The sequence below is a fragment of the Sycon ciliatum genome, chromosome 8 (assembly GCF_964019385.1).
Source record: "Sycon ciliatum chromosome 8, ocSycCili1.1, whole genome shotgun sequence".
Lineage (NCBI taxonomy): Eukaryota > Metazoa > Porifera > Calcarea > Leucosolenida > Sycettidae > Sycon > Sycon ciliatum.
In genome coordinates this window covers 29181506-29200387 of record NC_088650.1, presented here as the reverse complement: position 1 = coordinate 29200387, position 18882 = coordinate 29181506, and the positions used below count along the sequence as shown (strand labels likewise).

The 18882-nt window shown below is 48.5% G+C and overlaps 2 long non-coding RNA genes across 2 annotated transcripts in view; one reads left to right on the top strand and one right to left on the bottom strand.

Annotated features, from left to right (window-relative positions):
• Window positions 1-18882, top strand: part of LOC135822622 (uncharacterized) — a 60178-nt gene that overhangs the window by 15371 nt on the left and 25925 nt on the right. The window lies entirely within an intron of this gene.
• The window catches only part of LOC135822618 (uncharacterized), a 44706-nt gene that overhangs the window by 18684 nt on the left and 7140 nt on the right, over window positions 1-18882 (bottom strand). The window contains exon 2 of the long non-coding RNA XR_010554511.1: window positions 7644-7703. This is a non-coding gene — a long non-coding RNA (uncharacterized LOC135822618). The remainder of the gene's footprint in view (window positions 1-7643; window positions 7704-18882) is intronic.

Genomic DNA, 18882 nt, shown 5'->3' with positions numbered 1-18882 from the left:
CAGGATTTCTTAATCCAGCACCCTCGTTAATCCAGCAGAAAACGCCGTAGCAAAAGGTGCCGGATTAGAGAGGGACGACTGTATTTGGTGCACGGCTTAATATTCTCAACTTTTCTCCAGGAATATACACAGTGATAAAGTGATAAAGTAAAACAGAGAACATGTTCACATGTACTCTTGCACACACATGCACACACATACACACCTGAAAATTGGCAGGACACTACATGTACTCCTTGCTAAAATAAGAAAGTATGGTTGACTGCTTAGCCGTTGTCTCCTGGACAACATTGACCAGACTGGCCTAGCCTGGCCTGGCGAGGAGTGCACCTGTACGTTACGCGATTTACGACTGCCGGATTATGAAATCAAACTACGTGCAGTATGAGCGATTCGTTTCAAAAAGTCACTGCTTGAAAGGGAACTATGGTGTTCGAATACTTATGATAACATTGTGTATGCATTTACAATTATTATTCACGATTTGCTAGAGTTACTTACGTGGTTTGTTATATTCTTGCTCAGTGAAGTCCCTCTGCAGAATAACTCTACGATGTGTCACTATCTGACAGGGTTTACTGTCACCCCGTATCGGGTGCAAGCACCCACTGACAGATCAAACACTTTTCTTTCCTCATCTTTGATCTTTCTGTCTTCGTCCTGCTCACTACTGTTTGTCGTTCGAATTTCTGATTTATTTATTTATTTTGCTTCTGCATTTCTGCATTCGTTTTGCACCATGTTTTCCATGGATACACGGGCTGTGCGCAGCAGCGCACCTTTCTGGGGAGACTGGTATCGTTTTAGGTTGCGTCCCGCTACCCTTATTTGTTGCGTGTAGTACGCTGGTCTCGTTTGTGCTGCACTTGTACGCGCACGTTTTGCCAGGGACAGCGGTTTTGCATTCGCTCTTCTTGGCGCAGCCAGTTCTCTCTCGCTTCTCTCTCATTTTCTCTCTCCTTTCAACCATGCATAATTTGTTCCTTATCTGAAAAGGCTGTGATCTTTTGTGTGACGGTGTGCACGGGGTGCATGACTGAGTGCCTGGGAAGGTTTAGATAACAAAGTGGTACCGAAACCCTGTGAGAATGTCCAGGCGTATCGAGGCGTTTGTGAAACCCTATCGTGGTAGTGGCGATGATTTTGAGGCCTTCTGGTCTAAGTTATTAGTATTAGCGAACCTCCAGCAGTGGAGTTCGAGCACAGACAAGATGAACAATTTACCGTTGTTTCTTGAGAACGAGGCCTACCTGGTGTGGGACGAGCTTTCGTCAACCGACAAAGCTGACCCGGATGCGGTGAAAGCAACTTTGAAGAGTGCATTCAGTACGACGCCTGCTGCATCTTTCCAGAAATTTCGTGTCCGCACGTTGCGGACCGATGAGAGCGTCGAAGGGTACGCTGCAGACTTGAAGAAACTGCTAGTTGGTGCTGGCCAGAAAGTCGCGAGTGACGGCAAAGACCGTGTAGTCATCGAGCAGTTCGTTGCTGGTTTGCCCTGGGAGTTTCAACGCCAGTTGCGAATAAATTGTTCCATGGAGTCTGTATCTGACTGTATTGAGTATGTCCGTCGCTTGCGGAGCGCGGAGGGTACATCTCGTCCGAAAGAGCCGGTTGGCGCTGCGGCTGCTAGCTCCCAACGCAGCCGGAATGTTTTATGTTTTCGTTGTAATCAGGCTGGACATATTTCGCGCAATTGTCCCGCAAACCGGAGTTCTGGCAGCAGCAGAAGTGTTGGCAATGGTGGTGGGCGACCAGCTTTGACCTGTTTCTTCTGCGATGAGACAGGTCACGTGAAGCCAAACTGTCCGGAGTACAAGAAGTGGCGCCAGTCCCGCCAGCAGTCTGACACGTCCTGGCGTGCAAAGGAGTCTGAAGTGCAGGCCGCAGCACCTGAGCGCACGCCTGATCCATGCCTCTGTGTGCCTGATGCGAATGCATGCTCTTTGCCGCGTCTCCATGTGGATATTGCTGTGGGAGAACAGTCTGCTCGCCCTAAGGCAGTCGTAGACACCGGCGCCAGCCGCAACCTGGTGAGCCGGCAGCTGGTGGAGGCCCTGAATGTGGATGTTCGTCCGTCCGAACTGGCAATTTCGGCTATTGACGGCAACAGTGTGCCTATCCAGGGTGAAGTTTCGCTGCAGGTGTCCAGACTCGATGATGCTGTTTATCTGCCATGCACTACGAGTCGGTTTCTCGTCGTCCCAGATTTGCATGCCGTTGGCTCAGATCTGATCATTGGCCTGGAACTGATTTCCGCACTGGGCGGTGTTGACGTCCAGTATGATCATGGCGTGCTCACTGGTGTGACGTTTGGCACGAAACCGCAGACCGTTGACCCAGTTGCAGCTCCACCCGAGAGGTCGACCCATGACCATCCATATGGGCATGTGACAGTTACCAGAGATGACGAGGGTAATGTCACCCTAGCAACGGATGATGGCCAAGCGTGCTGGGACGCTGCTCGTAAGAGATGGGAGCTGACCTGGAAATGGCAAAGTGGGAGCGAGCCTCAGTCGCCCGTTGGCTGTGGCACAGGCGAGTACTCTCGCTCGAAACTGACTGATGAGCAGGAGACCCTGTTCCAGCAGGAGGTCCGGACTTGGATTGACAACGGCTGGCTGCAGCCGTATGATGTGGACCAACATGGCCAGCCCAAGTGTGTGCTGCCTTTCCTTGCTCAAGTCCAGGAGCACAAGTCGTCCACTCCAGTTTGCCCTTGCTTGGACTATCGCAGGCTGAATGCCTGCATCATCTCACATCCTGGCTCAGAAGCACCTGCCTGTGGTGAGAAATTACGGAAGTGGCGGCAGGCTGGACCTGCATCTGAGTACGTTCTCCTGGACATTCGCAAGGCCTACTTACAGGTCCATGTCGCACCATCATTGCTGCCATACCAGGTTGTCCTCGTCGACGGCCAGCGTTACGTGATGGAACGGATGGCGTTCGGTCTATCCATTGCCCCCAAGTTCCTAGACATCATAGTGAAGTGGGTCTTGCGTGACGTGGTCGATGCCGACAACTACGTGGATGATATCCACGTGCCGCGTGACCGTGCTGCCGAAGTGTCCTCTCAGCTTGCTGCGTTTGGTTTTGAGACCAAGCCTGCAGAGCCATTGCCTAATGCCCGTGTTCTGGGCTTGCAGCTCCATTCTAGCGCCACGGGTGAAGTCTTGTGGACCCGTCGTCAGGGTGTTGATCTGTCTGTTCCACCCACGACTACGAAGCGGGAACTCTTCAGTTGGTGCGGTCGGGCGCTCAGCCATTATCCCGTCTGCTGTTGGCTTCGTCCGGCCTGCAGCTTCTTGAAGCGCCTCGTGTCTGGCCAGTCCGCATGGGATAAGCCTGTCTCCCCTGAAGTACAGCGGTTCCTCCAGGAACTGTCCGATCGTTGTGTGCGAGAGGATCCTGCTCATGGTACGTGGCATTCTTCCTCTACTGGTTCTGGTTTTGTTGTTCATTGCGATGCCTCTGATGTTGCTATTGGTGTTGTTTTGGAGTGTGATGGTTCTGTTCTGGAAGATCGTTCTTGGCTCCGGCCAAAGGACGACCGGCGTCATATCAATCTTGCTGAGTTGAATGCTGCCTTGAAAGGCCTCGAGCTGGCCATTGATTGGAATGTCTCTAATGTTGTGCTCAAGACAGACTCTAAGACTGTCTTTGGTTGGCTCCAGGCTGTGTTGCGCAATACTGAACGGGTGCGAGTTAGTGGTTTGCAACATGTCTTGGTTCAACGTCGTCTGCAGATCTTTACAGATTTGATTGAGGCATCCGGTATTTCGGTCACAGTGGAATGGGTGCCAAGTTCTGAGAATCATGCTGATGTACTGACTCGTGTTCCGCAGCCGTGGGTTGCTCATGCTAAGAAGTTGTGTTCTTCTGCTGATGTCGCTGCTTGTGCCCCCTCTTCTACACTTTCACATCCATTGGAGTTTGACGTGTTGAAGTCTGGTCAAGCTACTGATGATGCTATCCAGAGCGTTATTCGCGATTTGTCTCGTGACGTCTCTGTTTCTGATCCGTCGTTCTGCAAGTTTCGTAAGCAGTTGTGTGTTATTGATGGTCTATTGTGTCGCACTTGGCGTGACCCCGTCGATGGTGAGGTACTGGTTCCTGTTGCACCGCAATCCACCGTTCCCGCTTTGATTACTGCTGCTCATGCCAATACAGGTCATGGCAATTGGGAAACTATGTGGCGTTCTCTGTGTCAGTCTTGTTTCTTTCCAGGTATGTCTTCGCTATGCCAGGCCTATGTGCGTAATTGTCAGGCCTGCCAGGCTGCCAATCCCCGCAGTGGTCCACCTGCTCCTGCTGTTCAGAATGACGTTCCTGTCAAGCCGTGGGACATTGTCCAGATCGATACACTGGAGCTCGGTGTCAACCAGACCGGTCAGTACCATTGTGTGTTAGTGGTTGTCGATATGTTTTCCCGTTGGGTCGAGGTGGTACCCTTGCGGCGTCATGATGGTCGCTCTGTTGCTGAGGAATTTCTGCGTCTCTGTTTGAAGTTTGGTCCGCCGCGTGTGGTGCGTTGCGACAATGGTCATGAGTTCCGCAATGCTATTGTGTCTTCTTTGTTGGATGTGTTTGGTGTTTGCGTTCCTACTGGTGCGGTCCGTCACCCTCAGTCACAGGGTGGCGCTGAGAGATTCAATCGTACTATTCTCACTCTTATTCGCAAGGTGTTGGATACTGCTGCCGATTGGCTAGCCGAGCTAGAGATTCTCCTCTTCTTCTACCGTACTCGTCCGCATAGTGAATTGAATATTTCTCCCATGCGCGCTATGTTTGGCTGGGAGCCTCGTGCTCTATTTGTGGACGGTATACCATCTACTCTTTCATCCTCTCTTTGGGTTGATGGTGTGTGTGATAAGGCTGCTCGGGTTCACGACTATTTGACGGCGGTTGTTGCAGAGCACGCCCCTGCGCCTGTTGTTGAGTCGCCTTCTTGTCCGTATGTTGTTGGTGATCGTGTTCTATTGCGTAACCCTGATCGTCGCCAGAAACGTCAGCCCCCGTTCGATTCTGGTTGGTCAGTTAAACATGTTATTGGTCCTGCCAGTGTTGTGATTTGCCGTGTGCATCCTGAGTCAGGCCGTCGTCAGGAAAAGGTGGTCAATGTCGAGCTCTTGAAGCGTGATGTTGGTTTGGTTGTTCCTGATGTGCCGTGTGCTCCTCTAGTGCCCCCGCCTGATGTTGGCGATGTTCGCGTTGATGGTCCTCGTGATGATGGTGATGATGATGGTTGGGTTTGCTTGGACATTTCCCCCCATCTGATCATCTGGTTGGTGGTCATTCATTACGTCCCCGTGGTTCTCTGCAGCCCCCTGCTCGCTATCGCTAGGCATCTGTCTTCCCTGCTGTATGTCATTACATGTATGCCCCATCCAATGTTATCAGGTGGAGGGGTGAAAGGGAACTATGGTGTTCGAATACTTATGATAACATTGTGTATGCATTTACAATTATTATTCACGATTTGCTAGAGTTACTTACGTGGTTTGTTATATTCTTGCTCAGTGAAGTCCCTCTGCAGAATAACTCTACGATGTGTCACTATCTGACAGGGTTTACTGTCACCCCGTATCGGGTGCAAGCACCCACTGACAGATCAAACACTTTTCTTTCCTCATCTTTGATCTTTCTGTCTTCGTCCTGCTCACTACTGTTTGTCGTTCGAATTTCTGATTTATTTATTTATTTTGCTTCTGCATTTCTGCATTCGTTTTGCACCATGTTTTCCATGGATACGCGGGCTGTGCGCAGCAGCGCACCTTTCTGGGGAGACTGGTATCGTTTTAGGTTGCGTCCCGCTACCCTTATTTGTTGCGTGTAGTACGCTGGTCTCGTTTGTGCTGCACTTGTACGCGCACGTTTTGCCAGGGACAGCGGTTTTGCATTCGCTCTTCTTGGCGCAGCCAGTTCTCTCTCGCTTCTCTCTCATTTTCTCTCTCCTTTCAACCATGCATAATTTGTTCCTTATCTGAAAAAGGCTGTGATCTTTTGTGTGACGGTGTGCACGGGGTGCATGACTGAGTGCCTGGGAAGGTTTAGATAACATGCTGGAGGCGGAATTCAAGTGCCGGATTAAGATGTAGGAATTGAACGAAAAAAATCGGTTTCGTCAGAAAGTGCGCCGGTTGGCAAGGGTTCCGGATAAACAAGTGCCGGATTAGAGAGGGACGACTGTATTCTCATTTCCGCATTATGTACGAGAAGGGTGTGCACCATTTCCACTGAGGTTGTATGTGTAATGATCATGCTCATCAGTCTGGGGAAATGAAAAGGTGACATCAGTCTGGGGAAATGAAAAGGTCTGGGGAAATGAAAAGGTCTGGGGAAATGAAAAGGGGACATTCTGATAAAGTTATAAAGAAATGAAAATGAACGAAAGTCTGCATTATGGTTGAAATGTCTAAGAATGCTGCTAAATCAGGCTATGCACAAATACAGACTTGAGAATACGTGTAATCCCACCAAGAGTGGTGTCAGCATATGAGGGGCTACCCCCGCTGAAGCCAGGAACCAGCACTACCGCACCACCATCATCATCGATCTATGACATTGTGTACACCTATAATATCGTACACCACCATGATTTTTCCACTTTTTTCACTTCTGGCACTTGGTGTCCGACGTTCTCAGCAAATGCTTTCAGGTGATCTGACTTTTGTGGATCCGAAAGAAAAAGATATCCTGCATTGGTGTAACTAATGTTACGTAGCTGCACTGCCCTTCACGCTGGCATGCTAGATCTGCAAACTCCGTGAATTCTCCCGCCTTCTGTGTTCACAGTCCCATACTCCCCTTGGAGTAGTCTGCACGGCGCTGCTGCTGCTGCTGCTGCTGCTGCTGCTGCTGCTGTTGTTGTTGTTGTTGTTGTTGTTGTTGTTGTTGTTGTTGTTGTTGCTGTTGCTGTTGCTGTTGCTGTTGCTGTTGCTGTTGCTGTTGCTGTTGCTGTTGCTGTTGCTGTTGCTGTTGCTGTTGCTGTTGCTGTTGCTGTTGCTGTTGCTGTTGCTGTTGCTGTTGCTGTTGCTGTTGCTGTTGCTGTTGCTGTTGCTGTTGCTGTTGCTGTTGCTGTTGTTGTTGTTGTTGTTGTTGTTGTTGTTGTTGTTGTTGTTGTTGTTGTTGTTGTTGTTGTTGTTGTTGTTGTTGTTGTTGTTGTTGTTGTTGTTGTTGTTGTTGTTGTTGCTGCTGCTGCTGCTGCTGCTGCTGCTACAGCAGCTACTGCTGTGGCTGTAGTTACAGCCCCTCTCGTTGTCAGGAAATGTTTGCTTGTGCTACTTCTCATCCAGTTGACTTCTTATTATGACTTTGTACGTTATAATTTTGTTGAGCTCCGGTTTTCCCCTTCATTCTAGCTCAAGTGCAGTTTAGCGTGTATTGGCTTGTGATTTCCTTTCTTCTGTTTGCTTGGCATTTTATCGCTCCAAAAGTACCCTGGGTCTCAGGTGCTCTCACATTTGTGCAATTGTTGATTTTGGTCCTCAATTGTCCTCCCTGTTGCTTTGCTACCGTCCTCCTCCTTCCTCCACCTTTTTTTCTTCTTAATTGGCCTCATTATGGCATTCGCTTCCATGTAATTGGGCTTGTAGCCCGTGTGTACTTGCGAATTCAAATAAAAAATATACATACATACATACTTGATGTACTTGGCTTTGTAGAGTTGCTAGGGTCTGGCACGATAATCAGCATCAGGTTTCCTGGATAAGACAGCATCAAAAGTAGGCAGGAGAAAAGAAGGACAGAGATAGCATGGTCTTCTAGGCCCAGAGTCGAAGAGTTTTGGCCGGAAGTTGCTAACTTGAAAATTGTTTTCTTGGTTTTGAAGCCTTTTTGACCTTGTGTTGTGAACCTTTGCCTCATGACTAATCTGAGGGTGTGTTGGCGAGAAGATTCAGCTGTCATTTTGCCAATTGAGCCAAGAAAGCTATTTTTGTAGATAGATTTGACATCGGTACATGGAAAGTTCCAGGAGCATAGTGCTAATCACTGTTCATGGGTTGAGACACAAGCGGCGCAACAGTCTGGTGTGCTGGAGAGGAGATGGAGAAATAGGCCTTCTCGACCTTGGCTTCAAAACCCACCACTCTACCGTCAGGCCTGAGCAAATGAAACGGATATACACTCATACCTCGTTTATCCGGGCAGTCCGGGACCTTGCACTGCCCGTAACTTTGAAATGTCCGTAACTCCGAATCATATACATCTTGATGGGGAAAAGGCCATCGATATGGCATATGACGTCAATATTTCTACGAAAAGTGACAAAAGAGTAGTAATATTTCCCCTGAAACTCGCCCAAATAGTGCCCGGTAGACCGAAGTGCCCGTAACTTCGGGGTCCGGATAAACGAGGTATGAGTGTAGTAATATTTCCAATGAAACTTGCCCCCAGGGTGCCCGGTAGACCGAAGTGCCCGTAACTTCGGGGTCCGGATAACCGAGGTATGAATGTAGGATCGACGCATTTTTGAGTGGCTGAAACCACGGTATAGTCTAGATCATTCTATGACAATATAATAGTCATGAAGTTTGAACTCGAATGAATTTCAGACGGAGTCAGTGCAAATTAGCTATACGGGACTGCAACAGAGAGAAGTTTACATGCAAGTATGGTGCAGATTCTATTTTACCAGTTAGTGACAGGTTTTGAAGAGAGAGATTCATCAATGTACAAGGTCGCAGCACTCGAGTACGTGCTGGTGCACCAGTGAGCGGCACCTGTCTTCAGTACATGCTTGAAATAGGAAAGAGGGCTGTATGAATTGGTACAGTCAGACCTCGCTTATCCGGTCCTCTTTTATCCAGATCCCTCGCCATCCGGAAGAAAGTCTCTGGTTACCGATTTACAGCATATGCCATGTATCCATACAGTATGTGTGTTCGATTATCCGGTTCCCTCGAACATCCGGATATTTTTGTGGAAAACGGATGTGTGCGGTTAAGCGAGGTCTGACTGTAGTAAGGAATTTAATGATGCATTGGTTCCTCTCCAGACCGACACTGACACAGCACAAACGGTTCTAAAATTTCGTCTTCGGTCGAAGCTTCCATGAAAAGAGAGATACGTCCGTTGAACGCTTCCGTACAAATCACCATTATCTTAGGGCAAACTCTTCATATTCTGGTAAACATGTACAAATGCGATGACAAATTTAGCATCATAGCGTCCTAGGAACTAACACCATACGACTCAGAGGCTATAAGACGTGCTTTTCTTTTCTTTTTTCTCTTCTTCCGTGGCTGGCCTCACCCTCTCCTCAATTCAATTGGCTATTTTTGACATGCTACGAGGTGCAGAAATAAATAAATAAAAGAGGTCGGAGGCGGATAATACTTTAAAACGAAGGTAAGTTATGGGTCGCAAGTATCCACGCAAACACACATCCAGTCATAATAAGGCATTTGTCATAAGTATCCGAACGTTTTCGGTCCCTTCTCATCAAGGATTATACAGGGAATGGCTCAAGTTGGAAAGACTTAAACTTATATAGCGTAAAGATAATTAGATAACAACACTCGTGACAAGGTGGAAAATTATCAAGTTTAGCACGACACAAAACTCGAAGGAAAATAATAATAGTGACAACAACATAGTGAGCAAATTAAGTTACATTGTTACCACCTCGACGAGGAGTAACACCAAACAATTGTAGCGACAGCACATTTTCTTTCTGTACGCAAAGCTCAGGATCTAACTTACGGATATACAAAGCTTCTAACACAGCCAAATGCAACGCACATCTACCACGTGACAATATTGAGAAAACATTATCACTGTACAACTCACGACAATTGGTACGGGCTGACAGATGTTAGAAGCTTTGTATATCCGTAAGTTAGATCCTGAACTTTGCGTACAGAAAGAAAATGTGTTGTCGATACCACGAACATCCTTCTCCACGCGCGCAGAGCCGGCGCCAACCCAGGGTAAACGGAGCAATACTGGGCAAAGGTCAGGTCCAAATTGGATCGGCTTGTCTGTCGCCGGTTTTTCGTTGATTAGCTTGGCCAGAAATTCCTTTGGATAGCCGTTGTTCGTAAATATTGATGTCAGTCTGTCTAATTCGTCCTGCAATAGATGAGGGGAACATATTCTATGCGCACGATAAACTAGCGCTTTCACAAGATGTTTCTTCGATTTCGTTGGAGTATAGCTCCCCCACGGAATGTAGAGGCTGGGGAAAGTTGGCTTCCTATAGATAGTGGTGTCCAAACTCTTAGGTTGGCGCCGGTTCTGCGCGCGTGGAGAAGGATGTTCGTGGTATCGTATGTCCATCTTATCCGTGCGTCAAGCTGTACGTCATATTTGGGACAGTGCGTGCGTTCAGTGTGAAGAAGGATGTTCTACCTACCCTTAGTAAAAGTAACCTTATCTATTTCTTTCAATGCCGACAATGTGAAGATCGGTATGTAGGTAGAACCCTTCAGCACCTGGGCGCGCGCATTCATCAACATGTGCCGTTAAGTTTTGTTCCGCTTGATGCGCATGAGTGTCGTCCTCGCCGTGGTCGTCCTCCAAAATGTGCTGTCCAGTCCATCGGTGGATCTTCCTCTTCCTGTGAAGATGTGACTGCATGCCCGTCCTCCTCCGCGTGTGTAGGGCAGGGTCCAGCTGAGAACAGCGTGAAAGATGGTGAAAGACCGACACGTAAACCACCGAAATTGACAAAGGATCTGTCTGCGTCGGGAAGGGTTACGCGTAGCCAAGTAAAAATACGGACTGGTGAGGACGCACGTACAACGACAACGGAAGTGACAACAACAGTCAATATTCGAAAACGTGGTAGACCGCGAAAACGAACCTCAATATCGAACACCGGACAAGTTAGAGTAAGAAGATCAATAGAAATCCGCAATGGAGGAGACGTAGCTGAAAGGACACTGGGCATCGCGCACACAACGGCTAGTGTCAGAAAACGTGGAAGGCCACGGAAAAGCAAAGAGACGGATAGTGGTCATGCCGCGAAGAGGCGAGATGACGGGACATTGGAGGAGACAACACCCAACGGAGCTAAGAATCGCACTTCGTCCATCAAGCAACAGCTGTCAGTCCGTACCAATTGTCGTGAGTTGTACAGTGATAATGTGTTCTCAATATTGTCACGTGGTAGATGTGCGTTGCATCTGGCTGTGTTAGAAGCTTTGTATATCCGTAAGTTAGATCCTGAACTTTGCGTACAGAAAGAAAATGTGTTGTCGCTACATTTGTTTGGTGTTACTCCTCGTCGAGGTGTTAACAATGTAACTTAATTTGCTCACTATGTTCTTGTCACTATTATTATTTCCTTCGAGTTTTGTGTCGTGCTGAACTTGATAATTTTCCACCTTGTCACGAGTGTTGTTATCTCATATCTTTACGCTATATAAGTTTTAGTCTTTCCAACTTGAGCCATTCCCTGTATAATCCTTGATGAGAAGGGACCGAAAACGTTCGGATACTTTGACAAGTGCCTTATTTTGACTGGATGTGTGTTTGCGTGGATACTTACGACCCAACACGTACCTTCGTATTAAAATAATAATAATAATGATAATAATGACAGTTCGCATTTCACTCATTGCATGAGGTCAACGCATCTGTTAACAATTTCGAGCCAAGCAGCTCTATCAGAAGCAGATTGCACAGCATCCAGAAGCGACAGATTAATGCATTGTAAGTCTTTCTTGACAACGTCGATCCATCTCAGACATGGTCGTCCTCGGGGTCGTCGTATGTCTGTTGTGTTGATCGACATTAGGAGGGCTTGGAAAGGGGACGATTCTTCGCCTTCCCTCACTACATGGCCGAACCACAGCAGTCTCCATTGCCTGCAGACTTGGGATAGTGGGGTCTGCTCGGTTCTGGCATACAGCGCTGTGTTCGAGATTCGTTGTGGGTACGTGATACCAATGATGGTACGTAGTTTCTTCCATAATAAATAAATAAATATATGTAGAAGAGAAAAGGACATATGGATACGAGTTAAGAGTAACTCTCCATCACTGTAATATGATACTATATACAGTCAGAAAGTGCAATAACTAGGCACAAAACTGACAGAGTACTGAGACATTCGACGTCCTGACACCTAGCTTCAACACATCTCCGTAGCGCTAACCGACAGCGTGATGGAGAGTTACTCTTAACTCGTATCCATATGTCCTTTTCTCTTCTACATATATTTATGGCTCAACATCCGAGTTTCAAGTAAATATATTATTATTTTATTATTTATTCACAATCACGTGGTACTAGCCAATGAAATGGTGATGTGGGCGATAGCCAGCCATGGCGGTAATAGAGCTAGAGGGGAGAAAGAAAAAGAATGAAAGGGGAACTGAAAAGTAAGAGAAGCGCGGGGGAGCTAGGGCAGGGCTGGATATTAACTAGTATGTTGCATTCTGCAGTAGATGTGTGAATGTATTGTAACATTGGCAGGATTTTAGATTTTGTGGGAGGAGAGACCAATGGCGGTAAGCAAGGAAGAGAGGAGATGTTTGCATAGAGGCAGACCGCGCAATAGGGAAGCGGAGAGAGTTTCTGGTGCGCATGTCTTGAGATTGAACAAACCAGCTCAGGCAGGAGAGAGCATGAGGAGGAGCAATGCCCAGCTTAATTTTATGAATTGTCTGGCATGCCAAAAAACGCACGCGGACCGAGAGCGGCACAGCAGAAGCAAGGCGGTATAAGTCTGTGCTTGGAGTCAGGCGAGGAAGCCGAAATAATATTTTCAAAAGACGCCTATGCTTAACTTCGAGTCGAGCAATCAGTGTTTTAGAAATGCCAGCCCAAATTATGCAGCAATAATCAAAAATAGGCAGAATGTAAGATGTGTAGATAACATGGCGACAGTCGGTGTGGAGGTGGGTGATGTGTGATGAGAGAAATCCCATTACTGAGCTAGCACGGCTGTCTAAATTTTCGATCTGGGATTTCCAGGTTAAGTGTTTGTAACCGTTTGAAGGTATTCTTGGAAAAGACAATGCTTGCTCAAGGCAACACAACTGATATAGGGCACTTCGTGCCCTAAGGTGATAACGCGAGTGCTGACAGGATAGGGAAAGGTGCAAGATACAGAGCTAGAGGGCAGATAAGGTTAGCGCTAACAGGGAACTGTTACACCATCCCTCCCTCCTAAGCGAGGCACAGGTGCCTCCAGGGAGTCGAGGAATATGTGGAAAGGGAATAATCAAATGAAATCGTGTCAACCCAACAACGCTCATCTAATTGAAGCACCGTGCAAGGTAACCAAGGACAGTCAGGCGAGTGAAGATAGCGGAAATGGGGAAAATCTAAAACAGGAGGGGAATGGATTGCTTAACACAACAAGGATCAAGTGGGAATTCTCAAGGTACACGTGCAATTGAATTTGAGCGAGTAACATTTCGCGGTAACCATAGTGTCACTAACATGCCCTGGACGCCCTGTAACGCCTCAGAGCAACTATCGGCCTACCGGCCTCGTCCAGCAAGTTCCCTTCTGGCTCCCAGGTGGCTTCGTCGTCTGGGTACCCTTGCCACTTGACAAGGTACTGAGTCTGATGCCTTCGCTGGCGATCGTCAAGAATCTTCTCCACCATGTATCTGGTCTGACCGTGCAAGTCAATGAACGGTGGCGGGGGTGGCTGCCGCCTGCCGGGAATAGTATTCTGCTCATACCGGCGCAGAGCAGTGACATTGAAGACAGGGTGGCACCGAATAGCGCTGGGTAGATCCAGCTGATAGGCGTTGGGTCCGATCTTCTTGATGATTGGGTAGGGCCCGAACCACTTAGGGTGTAGCTTCTGTGAAGGCTGATCCCGGGCTTCTGCGGTTGTTAGGAAATCCTTGTACACCAGCACCATGTCGCCAACCTTCAGGTTGCTGGGCACCCTTCCCCTGTCTGCATACTGAGCTTGTCTAGCCTGAGCGGCAATCATGGCATCCTTTGCCAACTTGACGGCATCCGCCCGATCCTGGATCCAGTCTGGGGCACTCCCTCCTCCCCTCCGTGCCAGGAAATCTGGTGGGGACTTGGGATTAAGTCCATAATTTGGCCAAGGATCTGCTAAAACCACCCTTTGGTGCTATTTTGCCGAAAATGAGTTTTTGGCGTGAAGTTGGTCCCTGGCCATTGCCCAAACATATGGTGAAGTATTAGGCTCAAATTGTATAATTTCATTGAAATATGACCCATCTTATGAAAGCTTTTGGTGCATAAAAATGCCGAAAATAATTGATATTCACACTATATTTCGTATCTGAGGCTTCATACACCTGTCATACACCTGTCTGTGTAGAGAGAAAAACTATTTTGCACAGTTATCCAGTATTCTACTATGTATGTTCCGAACAAATAATTAGGACATTGGCTCTGCTTGGTCTGGTGCTGGGCAGGTGATATCTCCGCTCTCTGGGTGGCAGTGCGGACGAATCTGTTGGTGCAAGTACTTTGCACGTTGCCGTGAGATTCCAGCCGTCTGGAGCGTCACTGGCAGATGATCAGATGCCAGGCAGTAATACACTTTTGATAAAGGTCACGAGCCACGTTAGCTTCTTCAATATGAGCTTTCAGTGCGTCAGTGTGCTTTAAGCGAGTTTCTGCCGTTCTTGCCCTTATGATCTGAGACTGCAGATCGGAACATACCCCGCACACATTTTCTTTTGGTCTCATAATTATCACATCACTGCACTCCCTGCTCCATATTTTCAAGAATGTTGTGTATGCTGCTGTTCTTCCAGTTGGTAGCAGCACATGGCAGGTAAGTATTAGTTGGAGCTGGCCTCTGGGGGCAGCAGGCTGGGGAAGTCCATTGATGTCACCATAGTGGTGGATGAACTGCCTGATGTCAGACACTTCATCTGCAGCAGGCAGTGCATTCCAGGGCAAAGAACCCTCACGTGTGTGCTGAGGGGATCTACAGCATGCTCATGGACATCCGCCTTATTTGTTTTAGCTTCCACTCCTTTACATAATGTGCGTACATGAAAACAGTCTGGCACACTTCGTCACCATCCACTTCAAAGCGATCAGTGGATCGGGACCTTTCTCCGCGCTGCATCCCTTGGCCCTTGTGCAATGGTGAGAAGTAACTGCACCGCGTCGTCTCAACACATCGAGCTTTCCAGCGACGTAACAGTACAGCTCGTCGTTCGTCATTGCGAGCGCTGTGTGCGTGCAGTGAGTAGAGTATCCGGTGACACGTTCTTGAATCAGTTGACACCGGCACAACTGCAGCCCTTGTCCACTCGCGCCTGTACCTCTTCAACAGTACTGGGCGCAGCCTGGGCACGAGATTTCTTAGGTTGGCCCTGTCGTCCGGCGGCGAGGGCTTGTGCTAGCTGTAGCGCTGGCGCCTCGTCCAAATTCTGCTCCGCATCGATCGCAAGCGCGATCGGCAGAGTGACGAGCGGAGAGCCGTCGGTCGATTCGTCATCGCTCTGGTCGTCAGAATCTTGATCTGACCACCCGAAGAACGATCTATCGTCATTTAGCAGTGCTGACGACTCCGCTGCCGAGAATCCGACAACAATTTGTGCCAACGAGCGCCTTCGTCCTCCTTCCGCCATGACTGTCACCTGCGATGATGAGAAAATCGAGACGTTCTGACGTTTTCATCATTTTCTCCGAAAAATTACACAGCACCGAAGGGTGGTTTTAGCAGATCGCGGGCCATTTAGATAAAACGGCGTGCTAGAAGTGGAAGACTGATATGAACTATTAATTGCAAATTCGCAAAGAGGCAGAAGCTTGTCCCAATTATCTTGTTTGTGGTTAACAAACGCTCTAAGCACATCCTCAATTACTCTATTCATTCTCTCAGTCTGCCCATCGGTCTGTGGGTGATTGGCAGTACTAAACGACAAGGTGGTACCTAATTGATGAAACAATTCCCGGAAAAATTCAGAAGTAAATCTTGGGTCCCGATCACAAACAATAGTGGAACTCAAACCGTGTAATCTAAACACATTCTGGAGATACAAATCAGCAGAACCCTTAGCGTCAATTTTGGAAGTCGTGGGGACTAAATGGATACATTTTGTAAGCCGGACAACAAATGTATAAATTGCATCAAAACCCTGAGGGGTCTGGGGTAAGCCAACGATAAAGTCCATGGAAATATCTTTCCAGGGGGTGTCTGGTACTGGGAGCGATTGCAGCAAACCGGATCTAGGCAACCCACCCTTAGTGCGCTGACATATGCCGCAAGATTTAACAAATTTCTTCACGTCAAGGCCCATCTTGGGCCAATAGAAGAATTGACGAAGCCGGAAATATGTACGATCCCGTCCCTGATGGCCTGCCGTAACACAGTCGTGGTACTCCTGCAGGAGCTGAAGCCTTACTGCACACTTGGGTACACACAAGCGATTGTTTGGGGCTGCACGGAGGTATAGGTACCTGGACTCTTCATCCCAATTGTACCGCTCGTGTAGATTATCAGAGGAATCGCCGCGCAGCCGCTGAATTATTGGGGAAAGCTGCTCGTCATTCTGATATGCTTCCGAAATCATCTCAGCAACACTATCACTCAGTTCCAAAGCAAACTCAATCGTATTCAAATGGGGTGCTGGTAGGATGGGTGGGCAATCCTTTTCCTCAACTACATTGCCAATTGCTGACCCGCGCAGATCAGGGCGGCGGGATAACGCATCAGCCATATTTTCCTTGCCGGGTTTGTGATTAACTGTGAAGTCATAGTCTGCAAGAAATTCAACCCATCTAGCTTCGCGCTTAGTGAGATTGGCTTTTGTGCTCAAGTAGACTACGGCCATGCTGTCACTGAACACTTCAAAATGCTGGAATAGATAAATTCTCCAGGATCGCAGTGCAAACACCACCGCCAGGGTTTCGCGTTCTGCAGCAGTGTAATTTCGCTCCGCTTGTGACAGCTTACGACTGGCATATGCCACAGGATGCCAAGCACTATCGCTTTCCCCCTGTTGGAGAAGGACGCCTGCTATTGCAAAATCACTTGCGTCTGTTGCAACTCTGAAAGGCTTCTGCACGCTTGCTAGTTTCAACAGCGATGCACTCAACAAGGCCTGTCTCAGGGATTCGAATGCATGCTGACGGGGGCCACTCCATTCGAACCTGGCATGTTTGCCAGTGATCTCCTCTAATGGCCGCGATATAGTAGAGTAGTGCTCAATAAATCTTCTAAAGTAGTTCGCAAAACCAAGGAACTGTCTCACCTCCGTAACTGTCGTCGGTGGCTGCCATTCCCTCACTGCTTTAAGCTTCTTTGGATCTGGAGCGATACATTCACCGTCGATGCGATGCCCTAGAAACAGAACATCCTTGACACCAAACTCACATTTCGACTGCTTACAGAATAGCCTATTTTTCCGGAGCGTCTCAAGAACTGTCTGGATATGTTCCAGATGATCTTGCCAGGATTTGCTGAAGATAAGAATATCATCCAGAAACACTACCACAAACCGCCGTAAGTACGGTTGGAGAATACTGTTCATCAGTGACTGAAACGTGGCAGGGGCGTTAGTTAATCCAAAGCCCATGACCCGGAACTGGAAATGACCGAAGGGAGTATTGATAGCCGTCTTAGGTACATCTTCCTGACGGATCCTAAGCTGATTGTATCCCGAGCGTAAATCCAGCTTACTGAAGTATGAGCTACCTTGAATGGCATCAAACAGGTCATCAATGTTTGGGAGGCAAGCTTTGTTTTTGATGGTGATCCTGTTCAAATTCCGCCAATCACAAACCATGCGCAATGAGCCATCAGACTTTTTAACGAAAAAGACTGGGGCACCGTATGGTGACTTGCTGGGTTCGATGAAGCCCTTGCGGAGGAGTTCCGTGAGCTGGGCTTGCAATTCGTCCATCTCGGGTCTGGGGAGACGGTAGGCAGCCCGTGATGGAGGAACGGCACCCTCCTCAGTCACAATCTCATGGTCGACATCCCTCTCTGGCGGAAGCTCGGTCGGCAGGTCGTCTGGAAAGATGTCCGAGTACCGCCGCAGAAGGTTAGCAAGCTGCTCTTGATGATCTGGGTGTTGTCTGGCGGCTGATGGCTTGCTGTCCTCCTCCTCGTCGTCAGTAGCGTTGACCCACGCCAGGATTCCCTGCGCGCCTTTCCTCAACTCGCGGCGAGCCTGGGAACCAGATATGAGCATGCTCTCAATTGGCGGCGACTCCTGATGCTCCGTATCACTATTTTGGCCGGAAGGGGGTTTAGCAACGAGCGGCTCTCCGTTCAGATTGACTTCGTTGGTCTGAAAGTTGATATCCGGATTGTGTCTGGTCAGCCATGGCTTGCCCAGGATAGCATCATAGCGGCTCAACGGAAAAACTGTGAAAGATTGGGTGTCGCTGAAGTCTTTCACGATAACCTTTACCGGACCGGTCCTCTGCAGTCCCGATGATGTCGATGAGCCATCAGCCAGGGTTACCTTCAGTGTTTCGTCCTTGCTCTCCGTAACAAGGCCGTTTCTTTGCACGAAAGCTTCCGATATGAAGTCGTGCGTCGATCCCGAGTCAATAAGCATAATTGCCCGGCGGCCGTTGATCCTGCCCTCAACACGGAGAAGGTCATGCTCCAAAGGAAGCTCTGTGTCCTGTACTGCGAGATCAACGTTGCTGACATGGGATTCCTGTTCGGCAACATCTTCCGAATCAGCTTGCAGCGTTGGTTCTTCCAGCTCTAGTACGCTGTAACGGTTGCGTATGTCAACCGGGTAACCATTGGGTGCTTTCCGCTTGGTCGCCAGCGAGCGCACGCCATTCTTCACTGGCGACCAGCGTTTGGGTGTTGATTGCTGGGACAATCCCGAGCTAGGTGACCTGGCTTCCGACAAGCGAAGCATCCACCCTGCCGACTCAGGTGACGCCTATCCTCCGGTGTTAGCCTTTGGGGTCGTACGGGCTGACTTCGGTGCTGAATCGGGTTCGGCTGTT